Source organism: Miscanthus floridulus, chromosome 12, assembly GCF_019320115.1.
Source record: "Miscanthus floridulus cultivar M001 chromosome 12, ASM1932011v1, whole genome shotgun sequence".
Lineage (NCBI taxonomy): Eukaryota > Viridiplantae > Streptophyta > Magnoliopsida > Poales > Poaceae > Miscanthus > Miscanthus floridulus.
Window position 1 is genome coordinate 34,647,721 of NC_089591.1, and position 24,944 is coordinate 34,672,664.

Here is a 24,944-nt window from a genome sequence, read left to right on the forward strand (position 1 = left end):
TTTCGGTCGAGCTGCTCAGTTTTACTATCGAGTTCTCCATTTTTCTTGCTCAACTGCTCGGACAAAGTCTTAAGTTCCTTGGACACAATTGCTAGCTCCTCGGAGGTCTTCTTCAGCCGCTCGGACGAAGCCATTAGTCGCTCGGACAGAACCCCATTCTAATGTTCAAGGTCCTGCAAGTTTGACTCAGTAAGGTCCTGCTCGCGCTGGGCCCTCTGAATACTCTTCTCCGCAAGACTTAACGCCTCCTGGAGTATCTTATTTTCCTCGGCGAGGGGCTCCATCCTCTTTATCAGTTGATGACGTTGATCGGCTGTCCAAGCTATCCCCTGAAGATTAACAATGAAAGAGATAAAGCTTGATCTTCCGACAACATATATCGGTGTCATTGGCGCGGCACTCACCTCGATTTGAGTCATAACTCCGGCGACGGCGGATCTCAACCTCTTGATCTCCCTGGTGGTGTTTTCTTCCTCGACGACCACCACCTCTTCCCTGCGCTTCTGGAGAATCCGGACGAACTAGGGTTCAGGTGCGGCATGCTCGATCTCCACAACCTTGTCCTCCTCCGCCATCTCTTGAGGGACCATCGGGGAGCTCTGTGGTCGGACCGCCGCTCTGACCACTCCTGGCATCCCTGCGGGCGACGATGTTTGCTCCCCGGCCGTTGACGGGGTGGCATCTGTAACCTTCGGCGCATCAACAACAGCCGCAGTTTCCATTTCCAAGGTAACGACCTTTTCGGTCGTAGCTGCGGTTGCGGTCGCCGACGCGCCCATCGTGTGCGCCAATGATTCACCATCGCCAGGTATGCTGGGAGCGGCGGCTGGCTCATCCTCTGTTTGCCGAACACTTGGGGACTCCTGGACGGGGGCAGTCATCATTCTTTCTTCTGAGGTCATGGGCCTCAGCGTCGCACTGCGTCATATCAGCTTCTCAGTAACAAGTTGAAATCAAAGAACAATATAATTACTCCAAGACAAATATACTCACGGTTTGGTCTTTCGATTGATTTTCTTGAATCGGCGATGCCTGCCTGACCCCCCAGGCGCGGCTGCTTGGTCGGCCTTGTGGGAGGACTCCTGCGCCTCTGTAGTGGGCTGCCGCTCTTCTTGGTGCTCAGAGGCCCCACCTTCCATGCGTTGTTCGGGGGCTTTGGTACTTTGCATCGCCGGGGCGTCCGTCGTTGCCCGACCATAACTTTCCCCTGCTCGATGCTTGGGAGCGACATTATCCGTCGGTACCTCCATCGTGCTCAGCGGAAGTGCTGACTGGTCCTCGTTATCGTCCGACCACTCCAGCATAGCAGTTCATCGTGGCCGAACTGCTCGGTCCTCTCCAAGAGAGATGCCTCCTGGTTTGTGTGCATGAGAGCTGGCGGTTTTTCTCCTTTTTTGGGCCGGCTCGTCTACTGCCGGTCTCTTCCCATGGACCTTCTTTGACACTAGGGATGGACTATCTGATGAGGAGCTCGGCTCACCTTCTTCATGCTGCAGTGGCCACCGAGGATCTACTCCTTTTGGCCAATTGGCTCTCGGCATGTTTGAAAAGTATATTGCCCTATCCTGCGAATGAATCTTTTCATAAGTGAGTCAGTCCTATGCTCGGCAATTAATGCCTGATAGACACAAAGCGAAATGGTTACCTGAGGAGGCGGGTTGGTGTAGTTGAAAGCCTTCGCCCCTTTAGGCCAGCTGAACGAGACATTCGAAGAAAATAGACCCATGGCATGGTCTATCACTTCCTTCTTCGTCAGACGGTCTATGTTTTCACAGGTACCGTCGTTGTCACCTTTAAAGTCAAATGCCGGGTGGGCCCTCTCTTTGTAGGGTTGGATGCGCCAAACTATGAAACTAGCTGCAACCAGTTCACCCCTAAGCTCCAAGCCTTTACTCAATTCCAAAAGTCCATTACTTGCTCCATGTCAGCGTTGTTAGGTCTCTCCGACCAGTTACTATGGTTAACCGGGATGTGGTGGACGTCGCAACGAATCAATGGGTGACTTTGTTTGATATAGAACCATCTAGAGTTCCAACCTTTTAGGGAGGTATTCAGCAGAACGTTGATATATTCGCTGGCCATCCCATCCCTAAGCTATAGGTACACGCCACCGACCACCTTGGAACCGCTACCCCCCTTCTTCTTCAGATAGAACAAGTGCCTAAAGAGGTTGAAGTGCGGAAGAACACCCAGAAATGCCTCACAGAAATGGATAAAGATAGAAACATGCAGAATGGTGTTGGGGTGCAGATTACAGAGGCTAATCGCCTGAAACTCGATAAGATCCCTCAGAAAGGGGTGGACAGGAAACCCTAACCCTCGCCAGAAATAATCCTCAAATACTACAGCCTCATTAGTATGTGGTGTCGGGAAGGGCTCACCACTAGCTGGCCGCCATCCAGCAGTAAGACGGTCGGGGAGAACGCCCGCCGCCACCATCTTATCGAGATCCGCCGCCGACGTCTTCGACGGCACCCACTCCTCGTCGTGGCTGGCTCCGATGGCCACTTTCTTTGGCTTTGTGGCTCCTTTTTTCGAGGCCATCTCCTATGGTTTGGTCCTAGGGTTGAAGGCGAATGCTCGCGATTGGTGCGGAAGGTGAAGCACAGGGATTGCAAAAGCAGGAAGCAGGGTGGCTTGACGGAGGTAGGAGGCGATGTGAGTGGCGGCGTGGTTATAAAGCACTTCCCCCACTCTGCCTTGACTCTGAGGGTTTTTGGGAAACCGTTCCCACGATTAGCGCTACATCGATTCCTCCAAAATGGTTTGATGGGCCGCAACTTGGGCTATCGCGTCATAGTAGCCCACGCCGCTCATTTATCGCCACCACATTCTCTGAATTCTCCGCATTTTAATGAGGCTTAGTAACCGATATTGTATGACCATTACTCCGAATTTCTCGCTGTGATTTGATTTATCCGATATCTATGCTAGGAACACGGGGACTGCCTGCCTGCTCGGACGGTTCACTAATTTCTGAGCCCGGCACCACGTGACTATGTCACCTACTGTCAGGCTCGGGGACTAAGTGGGCACACTTCACCTTGTGGTGAATGTGCTTGTTTTTGTCTTGGGGCTATGCTCGGGGACTGGCTACCTGCTCGGACGGTTCACTAATTTCTGAGCCCAGCACCACGTGACTATGTCACCTACTGTCAGGCTCGGGGACTAAGTGGGCACACTTCACCTTACGGTGAATGTGCTTGTTTTTGTCACGGGGCTACGCTCGGGGGCTGGCTACCTGCTCGGACGGTTCACTAATTTCTAAGCTCGGCACCACGTGACTACGTCACCTACTATCAGGCTCGGGGACTAAGTGGGCACACTTCACCTTGCGGTGAATGTGCTTGTTTTTCTAAAAAAACTCCGAGCATCCAAAGGATAAACCAGGTATCTTTACCATTATTTTTGGATTCTAAGTGGGCACACTTCACTTAACCATGCAGGAATTTTTAATTTTGGATTTGAGCTCCTTACACCCTTATGACAAGCCGTGTTCAGAACATACATTGGCGATGTTGTATGCTGCTTGGCAGTTTCTCACAACTGCTCGACAACTCCTTATGGTGGTCGGATCATGATTTGGACAGCTCGGTTTTGGTTTGCACCTGCTCGGAAAGTCTCAAGATGGCATTGCACAATGGGTACAAGGCGCTCGGGGACTAGCTGTGGGGGGTATGACCCTAGATACCCATGGCAGGTCACATGGGCTATGCCTCTAAGGGCAGCCCAGCCTGCAAGAAGGAGACTTGTTGGGCACGATTCTGCTTGGCGGCCCCCGTAAGGCACGGAGAGGATATCCTGAGGATGTTACGAGATCTAATAGGATATGTACGATCCCATGTTTCTTATAATCTGTTATTACTTTCCGGTTATCTCTTAGATCTAACCGACTTGTAACCTTGCCCCCCAGACTATATAAGGCGGGCAGGGACCCCCTACGAATTCACGGCAAATCATACGATAGCTAATGCAAACCAACAGACCATAGGAGTAAGGTATTACGTCGTACCAACGGCCTAAACCTATATAACTCGTGTGTCTCTGTTGCCTTCTTGTTCTCGATTACACGCTCCTCTACCGATCAATCTACCATCGCAGGGTGCCCCTCGGTGGACTACCGACGATATTCCGTCGACAATGGTTCTTGCAAGATCAACAAATCTTATCAAATACACAAAAATAAGATGAGTTGGGTTCAACACAGATCAAAACCACTCATGACTACTACTACTACTACTGATACAAATGTTGTGACCGAGTGCACTCCGTAGGCAATAGTTTTATTCATAGCTCTATACTGCAATAAAATATGAACATCTATATGGCTGCTCCATTTCAGCGGCATGTTTCTCGATGCGTATTTCTCAAAAAGCGTGCTCCTTAGAGATTATGGAGATGTGGCCTTGCCTTACCTCCCACTATCACCTGGCATAGGACTATAGGAGTATGCTAGAATTCCAATGGTTGTTCACATCCCCTACTATAAAAATAGAGGAAAATAGGAGAGTTAGTACAGTTGCCTTGTAACCTTGTAAACTCACCTTTCCTACTCGCCACCTCCTCCCTAGCACCTCATTCTTCAAGCTTGAACTATGGTGGCAAAGAAGCATCCAAGGGAGGAGATGATGGTGCGGGACCTGAATGTGACCAGGTAGGTTCTCCATGTAGAGAACAGGGAGGTGAAGCAGCTATGGTCGTGCCTCTCCGCTATGGAGATGGCACTCGCCATAGCCGATAGGGAGACGGTCGTGGCTAAAGCAGTAGCAGGTTGAGTGCAGGCACAGCTCGCTAGTAAGGCATTGTCATTACCATATCTTCTTATTTTGTGTGGAACCACATCTTATCAATTGGTAGGGTTTTCTTCGTTCTTGCTCTTTCAGCTATCATGGAGCAGCTAAACGCTGCTTTCGTGCAGCTAGCGGGGCTAAACTTCCTTGAGCACATCTGTGCTCTGCCAGCGTGGATCTGGGAGGTAGTGAGCATGGAGTTTGCCATGGGGCTACGTTAGCCTTGGCCACCGCCTACCTCTGTTCAGACAGTGGACTTGCATGCCATGGAGCCGGGGTTCTCACCGGAGCTGCCAGTCCAAAGGGCTTCATAGAAATTTTTCCTATAGGATTTGTATCCTTTAAAATTCCTATTTCTCCTCCATTCCAAAGAAGCCATAAGTTTTTGAGTTTCTTTTGTCCAATTCTTGGGATTCTATTTTGCAGTGTTGGTGGACCCTGAATAGACGTGGAGATCTACCCTAGGCGAAAATTTGATTTTCGACAAAAATTTTGCACCCCACCGAGCAGTGCCGCCAACATGCATCCGAAAATTAGATGTGTGTCTTTTTCCCTCCACGATGAAATTAGGTTTACCATGCCATTGAATTCAGACAAGGGCATTTGTGGAACTATGATGGCCACATAAAAGCGCAAGGAGTCGCTTGCCTCCGCCTCCGCCTCCACCTCCATCTCCATCCTCCAGCCACCACCATCTCTCCACCCGCTCCAAATCCTAGCCCCATGGCCTTCCTCTCCACTCTCTAGCCACCCCCACTACCACCCCTCTCTAGACCCTAGGCAGCCATTAGCATAGCAGCTTGACTCATAAATCTACACTCTCTAGCCGCACCCACTCTCAAAGCTTTTCAAACCTAGCTGACTGTGGAAGGACTGCCTCGACAATGGTATAGGCCGAATCTAGATCCCCTACTTTGGCACCTATCATGACTAGCCTAGATCCAAACCCTAGCTAGAGCCGGATCTGGTACCCCTTAGTCCACACCGGCCACACCAGTTCCGTGACCACAATGACAAGATGGTTGTCCCGATGACAAAGCATAGCCAGGGTACGCAGAGGGAGAGGTACCCAAATTCCTTTTACGATGTGTGTTGTATTGTAGTGGTTTGAACCTAGGATATGTAGATAGCAATGGGGTTGCATATTTCCTATAGTTGAGTGTAGCTGACATGTGCTTTATTGGATTAATGACTTCCGTACAAGCTGTAGTTACTAGTTAGGCATTTATTTGCATACTCTTGCTCTCTGTTATGTTGACATTCGCTAGAAGCTTTAGTTAATAAATACCTTTGTTATCTAGATGAATAGCCACTAAATGCTTTTGAACGAGAGCGAGAGGCACATGTCACAAAGAATCATAGGAAGATGGAAGAACCTAGGGGTGGTTGTTGAAGGATTTGGTGATATAGATGACACATATTTAGATTTACAAGATGAGCCAGTGGCCCTTGCAGTTGAGGTGCTTGTTCTACCTTGTATTGAGTTTAGGCAAGTGGGGCTAGGGAGATGCAGATTGCTATCTAGATAGCAATGCAATTTGTACATGTTTCCTGCTTAAATTTGTTTCTCCAATTTTAACGTTTGGTTTGAAGAAGCCGCAGAGGAGGCTTCGCCAGCAGGATAAAAGGCAGCACTGATATCAGTCCTAGAGGAAGGTAGTCTAAGAGAGTGAGGTGCATGGATCTGAGAAGAACAAGCAAAACCATGCAAAAGTGAAGTACCACCAGGCTATAGGATCTCGCTCCTATGTTGTACAGCTATAATCATTTGTAAGTGATGGTTGTGTTTTATTGTTACTCTAGCCTTTATATAAACAGAAACTCATGTGCACTATTAATTGAAGCAATAGTGGTAGGAGCCGAAAGCCCCCTTTGGAACATAGCATCAGAAAAATGTAGGAACAGGAAAAATATAGGAATATGATTGGAATGCTTGTGAAAAATAGAGGAATGAAAAACAAAGGAATTTTGTTAGAAGGGGTGTTTGGTTTTGTACAGGAAAAACATAGGAAACCAATACAATGAGGTTTCACTGGATGTTTTTTTCCTTTGTTTTTCCTATGAAAGTTGAAGGATAGAAAACTTTCCTATGGTTTTCTTTCCCCCATTTCTTCCTGTGAACCCAAGGCCTCTACTGGTGCTGATTCCATAGGATTACTGATTCCTACATTTTTTCTTTAGAAATCCTATGAACCAAAGGGGCCCTAAATTTAGCATCATCATTTAATTTTGAAGTTGCAATACCTGTGCATCGTGCTTATGTGATCCATATCTATAACCTATTGTTTACTGCTTGAATTTTGCACTATGTAATCCATATCAGTACATGTGTGTTGTGCTTATGTAATCCATATCAATATGACACCGGTGTTACTTGTTATGAACTAATCTCTTGGTTTTTCAATTAAAGTCCTCTTCCACTATTTGTAACCTAATGTTTACTGCTTGAATTTCATAGGAAGCTATGGAAACTATGTGAGCAGAATTCGTTGCTGATGGGCATGAATCAATGACAAGTGCTTATATTGTTCCCAAGGTCCTTTGCCTCTCCCATGGCTAGGTCCACTCCCAGGTCAGCGGCAACACCCTTTTTTGAAGAATGCTGGTATCCCAATAAGCTCTGCCAAAACAGAGACATCGATGGAGAGAATGCTTCAGGAACAGCTTGTTGCTGAACTGGAAAGTTTTGCTAACCACATCAAACAAGTGGATGAGCTAAATAGGAAGATAGAAAAGACTAAAAGGGAGTTTGAGGAGTTCAAGATACAGCAACAGGATGAGTACAATAAGCTACGTGAGGATATCATGCGCTTTAGCTCTTCTTCTGGTAACTCTCAGGTCGTCAACTCTATTGGCTTGATGCAGTGAACATTTGTGGTTTGATGTGTGTACTCATGTTCTGGTTTGATGAGGTGAAACTATCAATGGGTTGTTGCTGATGTGTAAACAGTAATTTGTTGTGTTTGATTGTCATGCTGAATAATTATGTAGACATCGTCGAATAATTATGTAGTCAATCTTTGCAGTAGTGATGATCATGAATTACTTTTATGATGAATTGATTGTTGGGCATGTGGTAGAACCTAGGTAGGCCACGTGATCAAATAAAAATGTGACACATGGACGAACCAGTGCATGACACATGAAATAGCCATGGCACGACACGTGGGTGTTGACGGTAGTTAAAACTTATCATGAATCATCAATATACCTTGTATAAATGACTAAAATTGTTCACCAACATAGACTTTGGGGTTTAAACTAACAATTTCCATGAGTTTTGGTGAATCTGTGTTTTTAGTAGGATTTAATCAGAAAACCGCTAAGATGGACCTATTCGTCAAAGCAAATCACATTTATCTAGCAGCGGGACCAACGAAGGAAGACTCTAGAAGACTCCAAGAGGCTCTCTACTGAAGCAAGGCCTAAGCCACTGCTATGTGGGGCTAGCCGGCCCCACTGTTTAGCCAACTGGCCTATGGGCCCCACCTATCAGGCTCTAGTTGCTACATTTGTTCTCCACCACCTCAAGGATAACATCTACGCCATTCTTTTAGATTAGGTTTGATCTGAGGGCCTAGGATGCTTAAAGGCCTCTATATATACCTGCATGTACCCCCCTCCTCCAGGTAGATCCTAAAACCCTAGAAACCAGAAGCTACAATTCATATCCTCTTCATCAGGATCAAAGTTAGTAATCCAGAGAGATTAGTCCACAAAGTTAGGATCTAGTCTTGTTAGAAATAGAGAGTGTAAGGGAAGAGTTTGGAGGAGTTTTGGCCTATCGATGCTCTCTCTATGGCATGTACCCTAGCGAAATCAAGTTCTTCATGAGCTTTCTTCTGAGATTTTTCTAGTAATCAACTTCTAATTCAAGTAAGCATCATGTTTATATTGTTCTTCAGGTTTGTGACTCTTTTGAGTACTTTAATCCTTGTCAATCCTAGGTTAAAGTAGTATCCATAGTGTAAGCATGGTTCTTAGACTCGGTTACTCATGGATGTACCCTACTTTCCGGATTGGTGGTAGCTCATGAGGGTGACTCTTATAGCCTCGTTGAATCCTTTGTAGTCCACCTCCTGTCTGTCAGCCAAGAAGGACCTTGTTACTATAGGAAACATACTTTGCCTATGTTTTCCTTAGTAATATCCCCAGAATTGAACATTAGAAGACATAACCAAAGTTAGAACCAGAAGATCTTAGCGATCCCCTTTATACTCTTGTTATCTTAAGTCTTGTTGCTACTTTGGGTTAAGTTAGACTTAGTTATTCTCACACACGTTTCCTTGAGTTTGATATTCTGGAATACTTTTTGGTGAAATGCTACTTTGGTATCCGTGCGCTTGTAGATTATTTTGTGTGCGCTAATATATACCAACAAGCATTTTTAGCACCATTGTTGGAGAAATGGTTGCTAAGTTAACTTCAAACCTAGCTTACCCTTGTATCATTATTCTTTTATCTTTTATTTTATTTTCTTTTCATTATGGATTTTGAATATATTCCTATCCTAGCAATACGCTGCACCTACGAGTGCACGCCTAGAGCCACCTGAATCTGCAAAGCCTATACTAACACCTAGCTATGAGCTACGCCCGTGTCTAATCAACATGGTTTGGGATCAATCCTTTTTGGGACGAAGATGATGAAAATCCATACTCCCTCCTAAATGAGTTTGAGCAAACCTGTGCATGCCTACACATTGCTGGCATGTCAGACGAAACCTTACGATAGAAACTTTTTCCTTTCTCTTTGAAGGGAAGAGCTAAACTATTGGTACAAGCAAACCATAGGGAGTAGACAAGGAGATTGGGAAGCCTTATACTCTAGATTTTGTTCTAACTTTTGTTCCCATCTCTAGAGTATTCAGCCTTCATTTAGAGGTTCTAACTTTTAAACAAAAAGAAAAAGAATCTCTAGGCACATCATGGGAACGCTTTAATGCTCTCATTAATACTGGCCCTGGCCTTTCCATTCAAGACCCCATTCTTCTTCAACACTTTTACATGGGTCTTGATAGGGAAACTTCGAAGTATCTTGATATAGCTTTAGGAGGATCGTTCTTGCATGTCTCCGCCAATCTGGGGAGAAGCATTCTTACTAAAGTCTTAGAGAGCACCTTTGAAGAAGTAGAAGAGAAGCCACTAGAGAAGGAATCCTAGATAGCTGAACCAGATCTTTTGCCAAACCCATCACAAACTTCAGCTATCCCAAATCCCAAACCACCATAAAAGGAGGAAACTCCAATTTTGGATTTTATGCTTGAATTTGAGGATGAACTTTTTGTTGAATATGGAAATACCTTGAATTATCATACTATGAGGAGGCCTCAGAAGCCTAGGAAATCATCATCCAATGAAGAAATTGTTGACCCTTCTAAGGAAACTTTCCTTAAAAGGACAATGAAAGAGCCAGTGTCTATTATAAGCAATGAATGGTTAGAAGAATCAGAGCTTTCCTCTGATGTGACTCATCTAGATTCACCTTCTATATCCATTTGTTGCCAAATTAATAAAGCTCCTTTTGATGCTCTTTATAATCCAGTTGTGGGTGTTAATATCATGTCTGCATCTTTTGCTCATGATTTATTAAAACACATGCCATTAACCCCAACAACAAAGTTGTTGAAAAGTCTTTCAGGACACATTCTCCCATGTTTGGAAATACTATATGTCCTCCCTATCCTAGTACAAGGAACCATGGTTCATTTGAGCTTCTATATCTTTGATATTATAGAGTTCGACCTGTTGATAGGACAACCAATTAAAAGACTTATCCAAGAAGTACAAACAGGGAAGCTAGACATTAGTCTCATAAAAAACTTTAAACTTTATGTACCCATTATTCATTCTCTCAATGCTGAGACTAAGCCAATTCCTGAGATAGACCCAATGGAAGAGGTTAAGGTAGCATCTCTTGATGACTTGATAGAACCCAACCTTTAAGATGATGCCTAGTTCTTCATCAAGGAGGAAGACAAAAATCCCACAGAGCCTGAACCTTTAGATGAGCTACTAGAACCACCTAAACCCACCATTGAGCTTAAACCCCTGCCTTCTGGTCTTAGATATGCTTTTCTCAATAATAATCAGGATTCTCCTATGAACATAAGTGATAAACTTTCTCAGGAAGAATCCCTTCACTTGCTAACTATCTTAGGAAAGCATCAGTTCTGCTTTTGGCTACTTGCTCCAAGACCTTAAGGGAATTAGCCTTGCTCTTTACACCCATCGCATCCCTATAGATCCCGATTCTATACCTTCAAGGGAGCCACAATGTAGGCTTAACAATGTGATGAGAGAGGTTGTTAAGAAAGAGGTTTTGAAACTCTTGCACGCTAGGATCATCTATCCCGTTCCATATAGTGAGTGGGTAAGCCTTGTTTAGGTTGTGCCTAAAAAGGGAGGCATGACTGTTGTTAAAAATGAAAAGAATGAATTAGTTCTCCAAAGAACCATCATAGGATGATGGATGTGCATTGGTTACTGAAAACTTAACAAGGTAACAAGGAAAGATCACTTTTTGTTGCCCTTCATTGATGAAATGTTGGAGCAACTAGTAAATCACTCTTTCTTCTGTTTCTTGATGGGTATTTGTGTTATCATCAAATACCAATCCATCCTGATGACCAAAGCAAAACCACCTCTACATGTCCATATGGAACTTATGCTTATCATAGAATGTCTTTTGGACTATGTAATGCTCTAGCTTCTTTTCAAAGAAGCATGATGTCTATATTTTTGAATATGATTGAAGAAATCAAGAAAGTTTTCATGGATGATTTTTCTGTTTATGGAAAACTTTTGATGATTGCCTTGAAAATTTAGACAATGTTTTGCAAAGATGCGAAGAAAAGCACTTAGTCCTTAATTGGAAAAATGTGATTTCATGGTTGGAGAAGGCATAGTGCTTGGACACTTGGTGTCCCAATGAGGGATTGAGGTAGATATAGCTAAAATTAAAGTAATTGAATAGTTACCTCTTCCCATAAATATCAGAGGGATCTATAGTTTTCATGGCCATGCAGAGTTTTACCGCTGTTTCATAAAAGATTTTTCACACATTGCTAGACCACTTACAAATCTTTTGGCCATGGATGTTCCCTTTGAATTTGATGATGCATGCTTAAAATCTTTTGAAATTCTTAAGAAAATACTTATCCCTGCACCAATCATTCAACCCCCTGATTGGTTGCTACCTTTTGAAATTATGTGTGATGCTAGTGATTATGCTATGGGGGCAGTTTTGGGTCAAACAAAAGATAAAAAGCATCATGCAATTGTTTATGCTATCAAAACTTTGATAGGACCTCAACTTAATTATGCAACAACTAAAAAAGAACTCCTAGCTATTGTTTTTGCTATAGATAAGTTTAGATCTTACTTAGTAGGGGCTAAGGTGATTGTTTACACTGATCATGCTGCTTTAAAATACCTGCTCACTAAGAAAGATGCTAAACCTCAACTTATAAGATGGATTTTGCTACTCTAAGAATTTGATTTAGAAATAAAAGATAAAAAGAGAGTAGAAAACTCTATTGCCAATCACTTGTCTAGAATGCAGTTTGAAAATTCATAGGAATTGCCCATTAACGATTCGTTTTCGAGATGATATGCTCTTCAAGATCATGAATTCCGACCCCTGGTATGCAAATATTGTCAATTTTATGGATGCAGGTTATGTACCACCAGGGTAGAACAAAAGGAAGCTCATCTGTGAAAGTCGTCTCCACATATGGGATGAGCCATATCTCTTTAGGGTCTTCTCTGATGGCCTACTTAGGAGGTGTGTATCGGTAGAAGATGGCATCAAGATCATCAAACGATGCCACTCATCACCATATAGAGGGCATTATGGTGCATTCCACGCTCATTCAAAAATCTGGCAAAGTGGATTCTTTTGGCCAACCATGTATGAAGACATGAGGGACTTCATCCGGAGGTGTGGAGCATGTCAGAGGCATGGGAACATCAATTCAAGATATGCCATGCCACTCACCAACAACCTCCTAGATCGAACTCTTCGATGTCTAGGGAATCGATTACATGGGACCATTTACAAAGTCAAAGAACTATAAGTACATCTTGGTGGTAGTTGACTATGTCTCCAAGTGGGTTGAAGCCATGCCATGTAGAGCTACTAATACAAACAACTCCAAGAAGATGTTTGAAGAAATAATATTTCCACAATTCGGAGTCCTGAGAATGGTGATTAGTGATGGAGGTACTCACTTCATTGACAAGAACTTATGCAAGTACCTGTCAAAACATGGGATCCATCACAATGTTGCAACTCCATACCACCCTCAGATAAGTGGCCAAGCAAAAACATCAAACAAACAAAACAAGAATATTCTGCAGAAGACGGTCAACTGAGATGGGAACTGCATGGAAGGATAGACTACCCAATGAACTATGGGCTTATAGAACGGCCTATAAAACACCACTTGGGATGTCACCATACCAACTCGTCTACGGGAAGACCTATAATCTACCTATTGAGCTAGAATTCAAGGCACACTGGGCCATCAAATGATGGAACATGGACTTGGAAGCATGTTGGCAGTCCTTAACCCTAATTTCTAACCACCAACTTTCATATAAAATATGCTCAAATAAACACCAAACTTAGACATAGGGCTTTAGAACTAATCATTTCCACAAGTTTTGGTGAAATATTTGTTTATAGGTGACCAACATGAAAATACATCAAAATGGGCCCAAAGTACAACATCCACACAATTCAGCCCAAGCAAAAGAAGGAGAAAAGATGAGCAAAGGACACGTACCTGACACAACTGGACCAAAAGCACCATGGATACATGCTCTAGGTCCAGCCAAGAGCCCATCGTGCGAAGGCAGGTGGCGATTGGAGCCAATCAAGGGGCGGCTGACCCATGGGGTCACCCGACCACCACTTGGCACCGCTCGTCCTCTCCTTTGTAAGGCGGTCACATGGCGACATGCAGAGGCAGTGGAGTCTAGGCTTCGTGCCAAATATAGCCTCTACACCACCTCAAGCCTTGTACAAATAGAGGGGCAACACCTCCCTCTCATACAACAACACCAAGGAGGATGAGCACCACACTTGAGCATCATTCCTAGGGCTTAGGCTCTAGTTAGCTAGTAGAGTGAGTAGAGAGAGATGTGAGGAAGAGTACGGGGAAGCATCGGGCTTGTCGGTGTCTCCCCGAGCTTGTACCTCGATGAGCACTTGTACTTCAACGGGGTGTCCTACTAAGTGAGTGTTTGTGATTCTTGTGGTATAAAGTCTTTTGATTAGTTAATCTTTGTTCATATTTGTTTGCAGGATCATCATTCATCCTTTTGGTGGATACTCTAGTAGAGGGCCCTAATAATGACAGATAACCCTGCACACGGTAGAGTTGTAGTTGATAGCATAGACGTAGTGCCTAGGCTATAGGCTACCTTTGTTTGCCTCGTGCCCCACAATTGAGGGGTAAGCGGTAGGTGGTGGAAGCCCTGTCCATCCCTTGTAATCCCCCATGTTCAGGTTTGATGTAGAGCTATAGGCCGGTATCGCTTGGTAGACTAGGTGTACGCCGGTGATTGAAGTAAGCAAGTACAAGTAAAGTTTATCTGTCCTTAGACCCAAAAAGCCATCGGAATCCATCTCTACCCTTTCCAACTTTACCCTTGTGTTGTCCTCGGATGAATTAGCTAGAAGAAATACCTCCGTTCCCTATGGAAATATGATACCATGAATACTTCTGGGTGAAAGCTACAACGGTAATTCCGTACGCTTGTGGATTAATCTATGTAGATGTTAAGAATTACCAACAAGCTTTCTGGCGCTGTTGCTGGGGAGCGGTTGCCGTATTTTCTTTGAACCTAGTTTGTCCTCGTATTTTATTTAAAAAAATTCTTTTATCTTTTCTATCATGAAGCCAACTCCAAATCCAACCCTTTCCGCTTCAAAGGGTGAGTTGCCTGAGCCACCTTCTAAACCAAAGATTTGATATGGCTATGAACTCTGCCCTGGCTTGATAACCATGGTTCAGGCACAACCCTTCTTAGGGCACAATAATGAAAACCCCTGCCATCACCTACATGAGTTCAAGGAAATGTGTTCGTGCCTGAGCATCTCGGGCATGACACAAGAAACCCTAAAGTCATCATTGTTTCCCTTCTCTCTCACTAGGAAGGCGAAGCAATGGTACACACACATCTTAGAAAGTACAAATGGGGACTAGATGAACTTAAAGACAAGTTTTATCTTGCATTCTTCCATATGTCCTGTATCGACTCTCTACCAAGGGCAATCCTTGACTTTGAGCAGCGCAAGGAGTCTATAGGTGCAGCCTCGGCTAGATTTTCAATGTTAATACATACCGGCCCAGACCTGTCTTTACCTGATGACATATTTTTGTGTCTCTTTTCTTTGGGTATCGACATGCATGCTGACCTATGCCTAGACATGACTACCAGAGGTTGTTTCACACACAAACCTATGATGGAATAAGTAAAATTCCCTAAAAACTTCACTAGACAGACATACTTCTTCCATCATAAGAACCAAACACCTCTAGACAAAAGTAATGTCGAGTGTTGAGGAGTCCTCATTAGTAGAAACCAAACATGTAGCATCCTTAGATTCAACTCATGAACCCTCATCCTAATCACAAGCACCGAAGGAAAGATTAATTCATCCTTTGGAGTTCCCTATTGAATTCGAGGATTATGGAAACACCTCGAAACTCTTTAGGCATGAAAAGCTTTCACATACTCCCAAGGAAGCTTCCCCCAAAGTACCATCGATGGAATGGTTAATGGAAGTGAAACATTCTTCTGAACAAATTCCAGATTCTTTCACCTTCCATGGCCATGCCTTGTTCGTTAAGGGGAACTGATGTAGAAGCCATGTACAACCCCACAGTCGAGACTAGCATTATGTCAGAATTCCTAGCGACAAACCTTTTGGGTAACATACCACTAGTCTCGACCAATAAACTCTTCAAAAATCCATCAGGACTCATTTTTTAGTGTTGTAGGATCATTAGGGATGTGCCAAATGAAATTAACGAAACTGAGGTTCACTTAGATTTCCACATCTTTGCTATCCTCGACTTTGAACTTCTTATAGGTAACCCCTTTGAAAAAACTTTTCCAAGAAAAACCTTCCCATGGGAGCCTTAGTGAAGAGTTTGGGAAAACTACTTCCACCACTCACTTAGATATCCCAATAGCGGAGCATCATCCCAACAATGACCTGTTCGAGGAGGTGAAGTTCGTAACCCTGTTCGTTTCACCATCACCCTCGCTCGAACCCAAACCATGTCCTCTAGCCTTTCAAACAATGTTCTCGATAATGGTCGAGATTCAACATTGGTTCTGCATGATTTATCTCTCGAGAACAAAAACTTCTATGCCATGGACAATCTTGGAGCACCAACTCTAGAGCTCAAAAAGAATGATTCCACAAACGAGCATGAAGGTTTCTCTTTTGAGACCCCTCATGTTTCATGCTCACTTTTGGAGACTCCAAAGTTGATCCCTCTTAGTGCCACATGCTTCTATGAGGACCACAATCATCTCTTAGTCCTTGTTGGCAAACTCTTTAGAAGGATGGTTGTGGATGTATTCATTTATCACAAATATTACAAATCCCGTAGATGCACTATGGTACTAACCTTGCAGCTCGAACGAAAACGCTAAATGCTTGGTGGTGAAGTTGGGAACTACACCACCATTGATAGCTACAAGATGAAGTTCACATGGTCAAGCTTATGACCATAAACAAAGCACTGCCGGGAGATACCCTGGATTATCTCAAAAAAGAGAATATAAAAAACACACAACTTCCTTTTTTATAAAAAGTAGGAACATGTTGTTAGGATAGCATGCACCTTTAGGTACTCTTGTTTGCTAAACATTACAGGTTAAAGATCAAGAAGAACTAGGGGACACATCGATGCCTAAAATCGTGGGAGCTACATCAACTACATACGTTGATGGTCTTTGGTAATGGAACACAATAAAAAAGAAACGCGATCCTACACATTTGACTTTCACACAAAAGTCCAATTGTGGGGGAGGATGGTGAAAGTCTCACCTCAAGTTCCATACACACTAAAGGCTATCTTGGTTTAAAAAAATGATGTCAGCTATGCCTTGCTAAAAAAAGAGGAATCCCAAAAAAAGAGAACAAAAAGAGAGAGAGAGAGAGAAAGAAATATATATATATATATATATGATAAAAAAAAGGAAGAAGAAAGAAAAGGAGGATTCTCCTCTTCCAAGCCTTTGTTACTACCACCAAGGCCCATGGTCCCTACACATTAACTGTGTATGTGGCCTAGCCTTATTGCTAGCCTGAGTCAGTATGGTGTGCCTTCCTTAGCCCAGAGGAGTCATCGGCAACCATGCGTAATCAAGCAACCGATGTAGCAACTTCAAAGTGTCATCCATATATGATGTAGGTAAATGCACTCATATATGCAAAGGTAATGTTCACCAACTCCTTTACTCGTATTTCTCTCCATGAAATATAAACTTGATCATACAAATTCATACTTCCCTTGTTTATGTCATATGCTCTAGTTTAGGTGTACTCCTATAGGGTACATCTATAGGCTTTTTAAATTAAGCATGGTGCTTAGATTAAAATAGCCTTCTTTAATCAAAATTAGACATGGAGTTTAATCTTGGTTAATGAACTTTGAGTTACTGTTTTCATAAACAATGGAAGTGATCTAAAATGGAGATAAACCAAGGCCTGATTTACACTGCATCTTTACCATATGCCTTGTTTTGAGTTATTCTAAAAGATAAAAAGTTTGGTGAACCAATAAATAAATAAATAAAAAGTAATAAATGCATAAGATAAAAACTAAATATAATAATCATAAACAATAAAACAATAATAGATAAAATCTAGGCCCTCTAGTGTTTTAGCTAGTAAAGCCCTTGTTTGTGGGGGAGATCTCTTAGGCATAATGAACACGCATAAAACAATAATAAATAAAATCTAGGCCATCTTTGTTTTTCTTTTAATAAATAGGTACAAGAATAAGTGTGGGGGAGATCTCTTAGGCATAATGAACACGCATTTGAGTTCTCCCCCCAACACATTGCATAATATCAAATGATCAAACATGTAGAAGGATGGAACAGATGGCCCAAGATAGGATTGGTTGAACCTGGTTTAGCCAAACCATCTCTGACTCCTCCTAGCTCCTTCACCTTCAACGATGGTTTGTGCAACACTACCCTCAACTCCCTACAATTTTGAGTTTAAAAGAAACATAATTCTGATCGCTAAAATTAAACTCAATGCCCCTATGCAATTTGACAAACCACACTTCATTCAAAATAAATTTTGAAAAGTGACATGTTCAAAACATCTTTAAGATAGAAACATGCATAAAGTTTGTTCCATATACATACACTTATGCTTGTGGGAAAATATTCTAATAGAACAATCATGTTGACTAAGTTGATTGTGAAGTGTGATATAGCTCTGACTTACAAATCCTACCATTTCCATTCAAAGTACTCGAAGAATTTGTTTTGATAAAAATTAAATCATAGTATCACATACTCATCAATTGGTGAGCAATTACTACCAAAGCCAAATATGACATATTGCAAGTTTCAAGCCTTCCACATATGTGCTTGTTATTATGTTGAGTTTGGTCAAGTCTTGTTGACCCCCTGTTGAGAGATTTATCATGCTCCCAAGATCAAGATCATATACACTCCACATATACGTGCTGCTCCTACACTGGGAATATGCAAAAACATGCTTCCATCAAGATCCCCTAAAAATTATGTTCCTACACTGGGAGTAGACAAAAATATGATTGCTAGGCAAATACCCCATGTCCTAAAAAAGATAATGATCTCTCTAAATATGTGGTTTATAAGAAGAGACATGGCTATGCAAAAGCTTAAGAAAAAGATTGGACACATGAAGGTCCAAATACAAAAATATATGGACACATGAAGGTCTAAGTACAAAAAAAGATGAGCACATGAAGGCTCATGTATTGAAAAAAAGAAGTCCACACACACTGCACATCTTGATCTAAGAGTATGGCACTTCTCTCCTTGTATCCTCGATTTGACTTTACAACATATGTAATGCAAGTATGCTATATTGTTTATCCCTACCTAAAGCTCCACATAAACCTTTTTAGAAGTAGGAGAAAACAAAGAAGGCAAGACTTTGCTATGCCTTAGTGAGGAATTATAGACCATTGAGTGATTTGAGAGTGCCTTTTGAGGAGTATAAAGTGAACTATGCTTTTTCTTGATAAAAACTTACAAAACTCCAAGTTACTAAAATATGAAATTGGGAAGATGACTTTGTTTCGAGAACTGTTCTGCTTTTAAACAATCCATGAAAACATGTTAGCTAATGCCACATATCCCACTTGTGTAAGGAATGTGTTGGACTAACTCTTATGTAAGCCATATATATTAGGATATTGTGGTCATGATTACCTTTATCTCTAAGCTTTAATCGAGGACGAGCAGAGGGGCCAAGTGTGGGGAGCTTGTTGGTGGTCCTTAACCCCAATTTCTAACCACCAACTTTCATATAAAATATGCTCAAATAAACACCAAACTTAGACATAGGGCTTTAGAACTCATCATTTCCACAAGTTTTGGTGAAATATTTATTTATAGGTGACCAACATGAAAATACATCAAAATGGGCCCAAAGTACAACATCCACACAATTCAGCCCAAGCCAAAAAAGGAGAAAAGATGAGCAAATGACACGTACCTAACACAACTGGACCAAAAGCACCATGGGTACATGCTCTAGGTCTAGCCAAGAGCCCACCGTGCGAAGACGGTGGTGATTGGAGCCAGTCAAGGCAGCGGCCGACCCATGGGGTCACTCGACCCCCACCTAGTGCCGCTCATCCTCTCCTTCATAAGGCGGTCACATGGCGACATGCAGAGGTGGTGGAGTCTAGGCTTCATGCCAAATATAGCCTCTACACCACCTCAATCCTTGTATAAATAGTGGGGCAACCCCTCCCTCACATACAACAACACCAAGGCGGAAGAGCACCACGCTTGAGGATCATTCCAATGGCTTAGGCCCTAGTAGCAAGTAGAGTGAGTAGGGAGAGATGTGAGGAAGACTATGGGGAAGCGCTGGGCTTGTTGGTGTCTCCCCGAGCTTGTACCTCGATGAGCACATGTACTTCAATGAGGTATCCTGCTAAGTGAGTGTTTGTGATTCTTGTGGTATAAAGTCTTTTGATTAGTTAAGCTTTATTCATACCTGTTTGTGAGCTCGTCATTCGTCCTTGTGGTGGATACTCTAGTAGAGGGTCCTAATAAAGATGGATAACCCTATGCACACTAGAGTCGAAGTCAATATCATAGACTGTGGTGTCTAGGCTAGAGGCTACCTTCATTTGCCTCGTGCCCCATGGTTGAGGGGTAGGTGGTAGGTGGTGACAGCCCTATCCATCCCTTTAATCCCTCATGTTCGGGTTTGATGTAGAGCTACAGGCTGGTATCGCTTGGCAGACCAGGTGTACACCGATGCCCAAAGTAAGCAAGTAAAAGTAAAGTTTATCTATCCTTAGACCCAAAAAGCCATCGGAATCCATCTCTACCCTTTCAAACTTTTCCCTTTTGTTTTCCTTAGATGAATTAGCTAGAAGAAATAACTCCATCCCTATGGCAATATGATACCCTAAATACTTTTGGGTGAAAGCTACAATGGTAATTTCGTACGCTTGCAGATTAATCTCTATAGACGTTAAGAAATACCAACAAAGATGTAGGAACTAGGAGGAAGATGCAACTCTATGAGCTCGATGAATGGCATGAAAAGCATATCACAACACCAAGATATACAAGAAGAGAACCAAGAGATGGCATGATAAGAGGATCAAGAAGAAGGAATTCGCCCTGGGAGATAAGGTATTACTTTTTAATTCTAGGGTAAAATTATTCAGGCACGGAAAACTTCGGAGCAAATGGGAAGGACCATTCAAGGTTATAAGCACCTCATCACATGGAGTGGTAACACTTCAAAATGATGAAGGTATGTTATTCAAGGTAAATGGTCACCGTCTCAAGATCTTTCTAGAACCAAAAAAACCACCTAAGGATTTGGATGAGGTAGATTTTATTATTTTGCCATAGATTTACACCTCTGCCCTCCACCTTATAATTTGTAATGTGGTAATATAGTTTTTGGGATTAGATAAACATTAGAAACTATCGTGTGAAAAATCTTCATGAGGTGGTGACATGTGGGGCTGGCCTACCCCACCTATAGGCTAGCCAGCCCAGCCTATCTAGTCTCCTCACCCTCGCTCAATTGGATCGTGAACCTTCGAGAGTATTCTCACGAGAATATCCAATTTTCTGATGCCATTTGGTTTTCCTCATTAGGAGACCTCTAATGAATAGATCTTGACTCCTGCTGCAAGTTTTCCCCTATATAAACAAGCCCCTGCATGCCTCCATAGCTATTACATCAAAGCCTTCCATCTCTAGCGGCACCAAAGCTCTCCTCCTCTTAACTTCCAATGGTCGGAAAAGAGATCATGCCCTACAGAGTTGAAGATGCCATACCGCTGAGCATCATCCCACCATGAGGCATGGCTCCCATTCCCTCCAACCAGTCCTACTTCACCCAAGCCATCCATCGTCCGATGATTGCTCCGCTACCGTCGTGTCTACTTCTTTAAGACAAGCCACTGTCAAATCGATGCGCTAAAGCCGATCAAGGTCCCGAAGGAGGTCAACCTCCTTCCTCCAAGGGCGAATGAGACATTGACTGGGGTGAAGACTAACAAGTTTGGAGACAGTCACATGCTGCTAAATACAAGTTGGTCACACCTCGCTTGACCATAGATGGTGTTTGTGCTGCTCTTGAGCAAGTCAAGATCGTGCCGCTGAAGGAGAAGAAGAAGAGGGCGCCACCCTCTGCCCTAGAGAATGATGAGAAATGCCAATGGCCGACCATTGCTATGCTACAAGACAAGATCAAGACCCTCACCGAGTATACCCATGCTCTGCAACATAGGATTGATAAAGAGCACATCCATCATAGGAACCTAGAATATGAGCATTACTATCTTAAGCCGCTATGTTGTCAATCAGGACAAGTTTAAGAATTGAGAGTTAGGTTGTAGATCGATAGGACACATTTAGGTCGAATATTTAGGTCATTTGCTTAGCTCAATTGTTAGGTCAATTTTTAGGTTGGTTAAAGTTTGTGCTAGTTGAAAGTTTGTCTTTAGGTTGGATTATGTAATAAAGTGCCTTATCAATGGAATCTTGTTACTACTACCTGCTCTCTATTTCTTTTGTATATGTGTTTGTCTCCACATGTTGTGCATAAAGGTAAACTAGGAAACAAGTGTGGGGGAAGCACACCTGCGACAATGAAACGAGAACCGATCGCGAAAATCATGAAATCCAGAAAGCAATGGACCAAGGACCACATACAATGAAGCGGGCCTCGAGCAAGCCCCTAGAGTAGGCTGCCCGGCCTCCCTCTTGGGTCGGCTGGCCCAGCCTAGTACCACCTCACCCCGAACTTTGTCCACAGGTCAAGTTTGTATCCCGAATGATCTATTTTCACATGTTTCGCTATTTGTTTCAAACCAAGTTGAAAATCCTTTGATAAACAACTTTAAAACATGAAGGAAAGATTATTTTAGACATGACTTGAAGGATAGATTCACATAATACTTTTCCTAGGAGTCTTGCTACTGTTGGGAACTTAATACTAGGGACCCCATGTTACTTAAGTTGTTGTGGAATGAGATATAGTAGAATAATGAGAACTTGATTCTTGATGTCTCATCATTGGAGAATTTTATTTCAAAACTAAAAAAAAGAGAATAGCTACACCTCTCCTTTGTGGTAAGCAATGTCCTACCAAAGCCATATATATAGACTAGGAAAACCTTCTACATATACTACTTGCTACTGCATTGAGTTTGATCAAACCTTGTGACCCTTGTTGAGAAATTTATCATGCTCTAAAGATCAAGATCATGTACACTCCACATATATCTGCTACTCCTTCACTAGGAGTATGCAACAACATGTTTTCCATCCACCCAAAAATGTTCTACTCTTACACTGGGAGTAGACACAAAAATATGTTTATTAGGATAAATGCTCTAAGTTCTTGTAAATACCTCTCTTGAAAAGTTTCAATTGCAGAAGAAGAGGCATGGGCTATGCAAGAGTTATTCATAAAAGAAAAAGAAAGTATTGGAAAAATTGGACAAGTATTCGAGATATTTAAAACAATGGGTACATAGATGCCCGGCTAAAGAAAAAAGAAGGAATAAAAAGAAAGATGAATAAGATAGCCCATGTTTCCTTGCAAAAGTGTTTCAAGTTTCAACAAGAAAGATGTGTTCCAAGTAGCATAGTAGAATTAGGTTAGCCACCATATACATATCCACACACATGCACATCTTGATCTAAGAGTGACATTTTTCTCCTTGGATCCTTGTTTTGACTTTACAATATATGCAATGCATGTATGTTCTCATATTTATCCCTACCTAGCTCCACATAAGCCTTTAGAAGTAGGTACAAAGAAGGCAAAGTCATCTATGCCTTGGTAAGGATCCAAAAATCCCACATATATTGAGTGATTTGAGAGTACCATAGAAAGGAGAAGGTAAGCTATGTTTTGTTTTCACAAATATTAAAATATTTCTCCAATTGACTTGACTGAAGGAACATGGTGATATGTTTCAAGCTGTTCTGTTCTTCAACCGCCCAAAGTTTCATGGTAGACACTTTGAATCCTGCAAAGCACATATGAGTGGGAATAGTTTTATGTTGATGACTTGTCCTAAAGTTATGTCTTAAGTAATCCATCCTTTTATCGAGGACGAGTAAAAGCCTAAGTGTGGGGGAGTTTGTTGACGGATAGTTAACACTTATCATGAACCAACAATATACCTTGTGTAATTGACTAAAATGGATCACCAACATAGACTTAGGGGTTTAAACTAATAATTTTCATGAGTTTTGGTGAATCTGCGTTTTCAGTAGGACTTAATTAGAAAACTACCAAGGAGGACCTATTCGTCAAAGCAAATCACGTTTATCCACAGCGGGGCCAACGAAGGAAGACTTTAGAAGACTCTAGGAGGCTCTCCATCGAAAGTAGGGCTTGAGCCACTACCATGTGGGGCCGGCTGGCCCCACTGTTAGGCTGGCCTAGCCTGTGAGCCCCACCTATCAGGCTCCCATTGCTACGTCGGTTCTCCACCGCCTCAAGGACCGCATCTATGCTGTTCTTTTAGGTTAGTTTGATCTGAGAGCCCAGGATGCTTGAAGGCCCCTATATATACCTGCCTGTACCCCCTTCCTCTAGGTAAATCCTAAAACCCTAGAAACCTAGAAGCTACAATTTGTATCCTCTTCATTAGGATCAGAGTTAGTAATCAAGAGAGATTAGTCCACAAAGTTAGGATCTAGTCTTGTTAGAAATAGAGAGATAGAGTGTGAGGGAAGAGTTTGGAGGAGTTCTAGGCCTATTGGTGCTCTCTCTACGGCTTGTACCCTAGTCGGAATCAAGTTTTTCTTGAGCTTGCGTCTAAGATTTGTCTAGTAATCAACTTCTAATTCAAGTAAGCATCTTGTTTATATTGTTCTTCAGGTTTGTGACTCTTTTGAGTACTTTAATCCTTGTCGCTCCTGGGTTAAAGTAGTATCTGTAGCATAAGCGTGGTGCTTAGACTCAGTTACTCGTGGATGTACCCTACTTTCTGGATCGGTGGTAGCTCGCGAGGGTGACTCTTATAGCCTCATTGAATCCTTTGTAGTCCACCTCCCGCCTATAGGCCTGAGCAGGACCTTGTTATTATAGGAAACATACTTTGCCTATGTTTTCCTTATTATTATCTCTAGAATTGAACAATAGAAGACATAACCGAACTTAGAACTAGAAGACCTTAGCGATCTCTTTTATACTCCAAGTTATCTTAAGTCTTATTGCTACTCCATGCCGTGATATGAATTTTGATATATTGTATATATGAAATTTGATATGAATTTAGTGATATGAATTTTTGAAACTTAGTGTTTCCTTAACTTGTGGCACGTAAAAACTGCAAGAAAAACTTTAAGCCGCATACGGCACCAAAATGCATGAGAATTAAACATAAGCCATACAAAC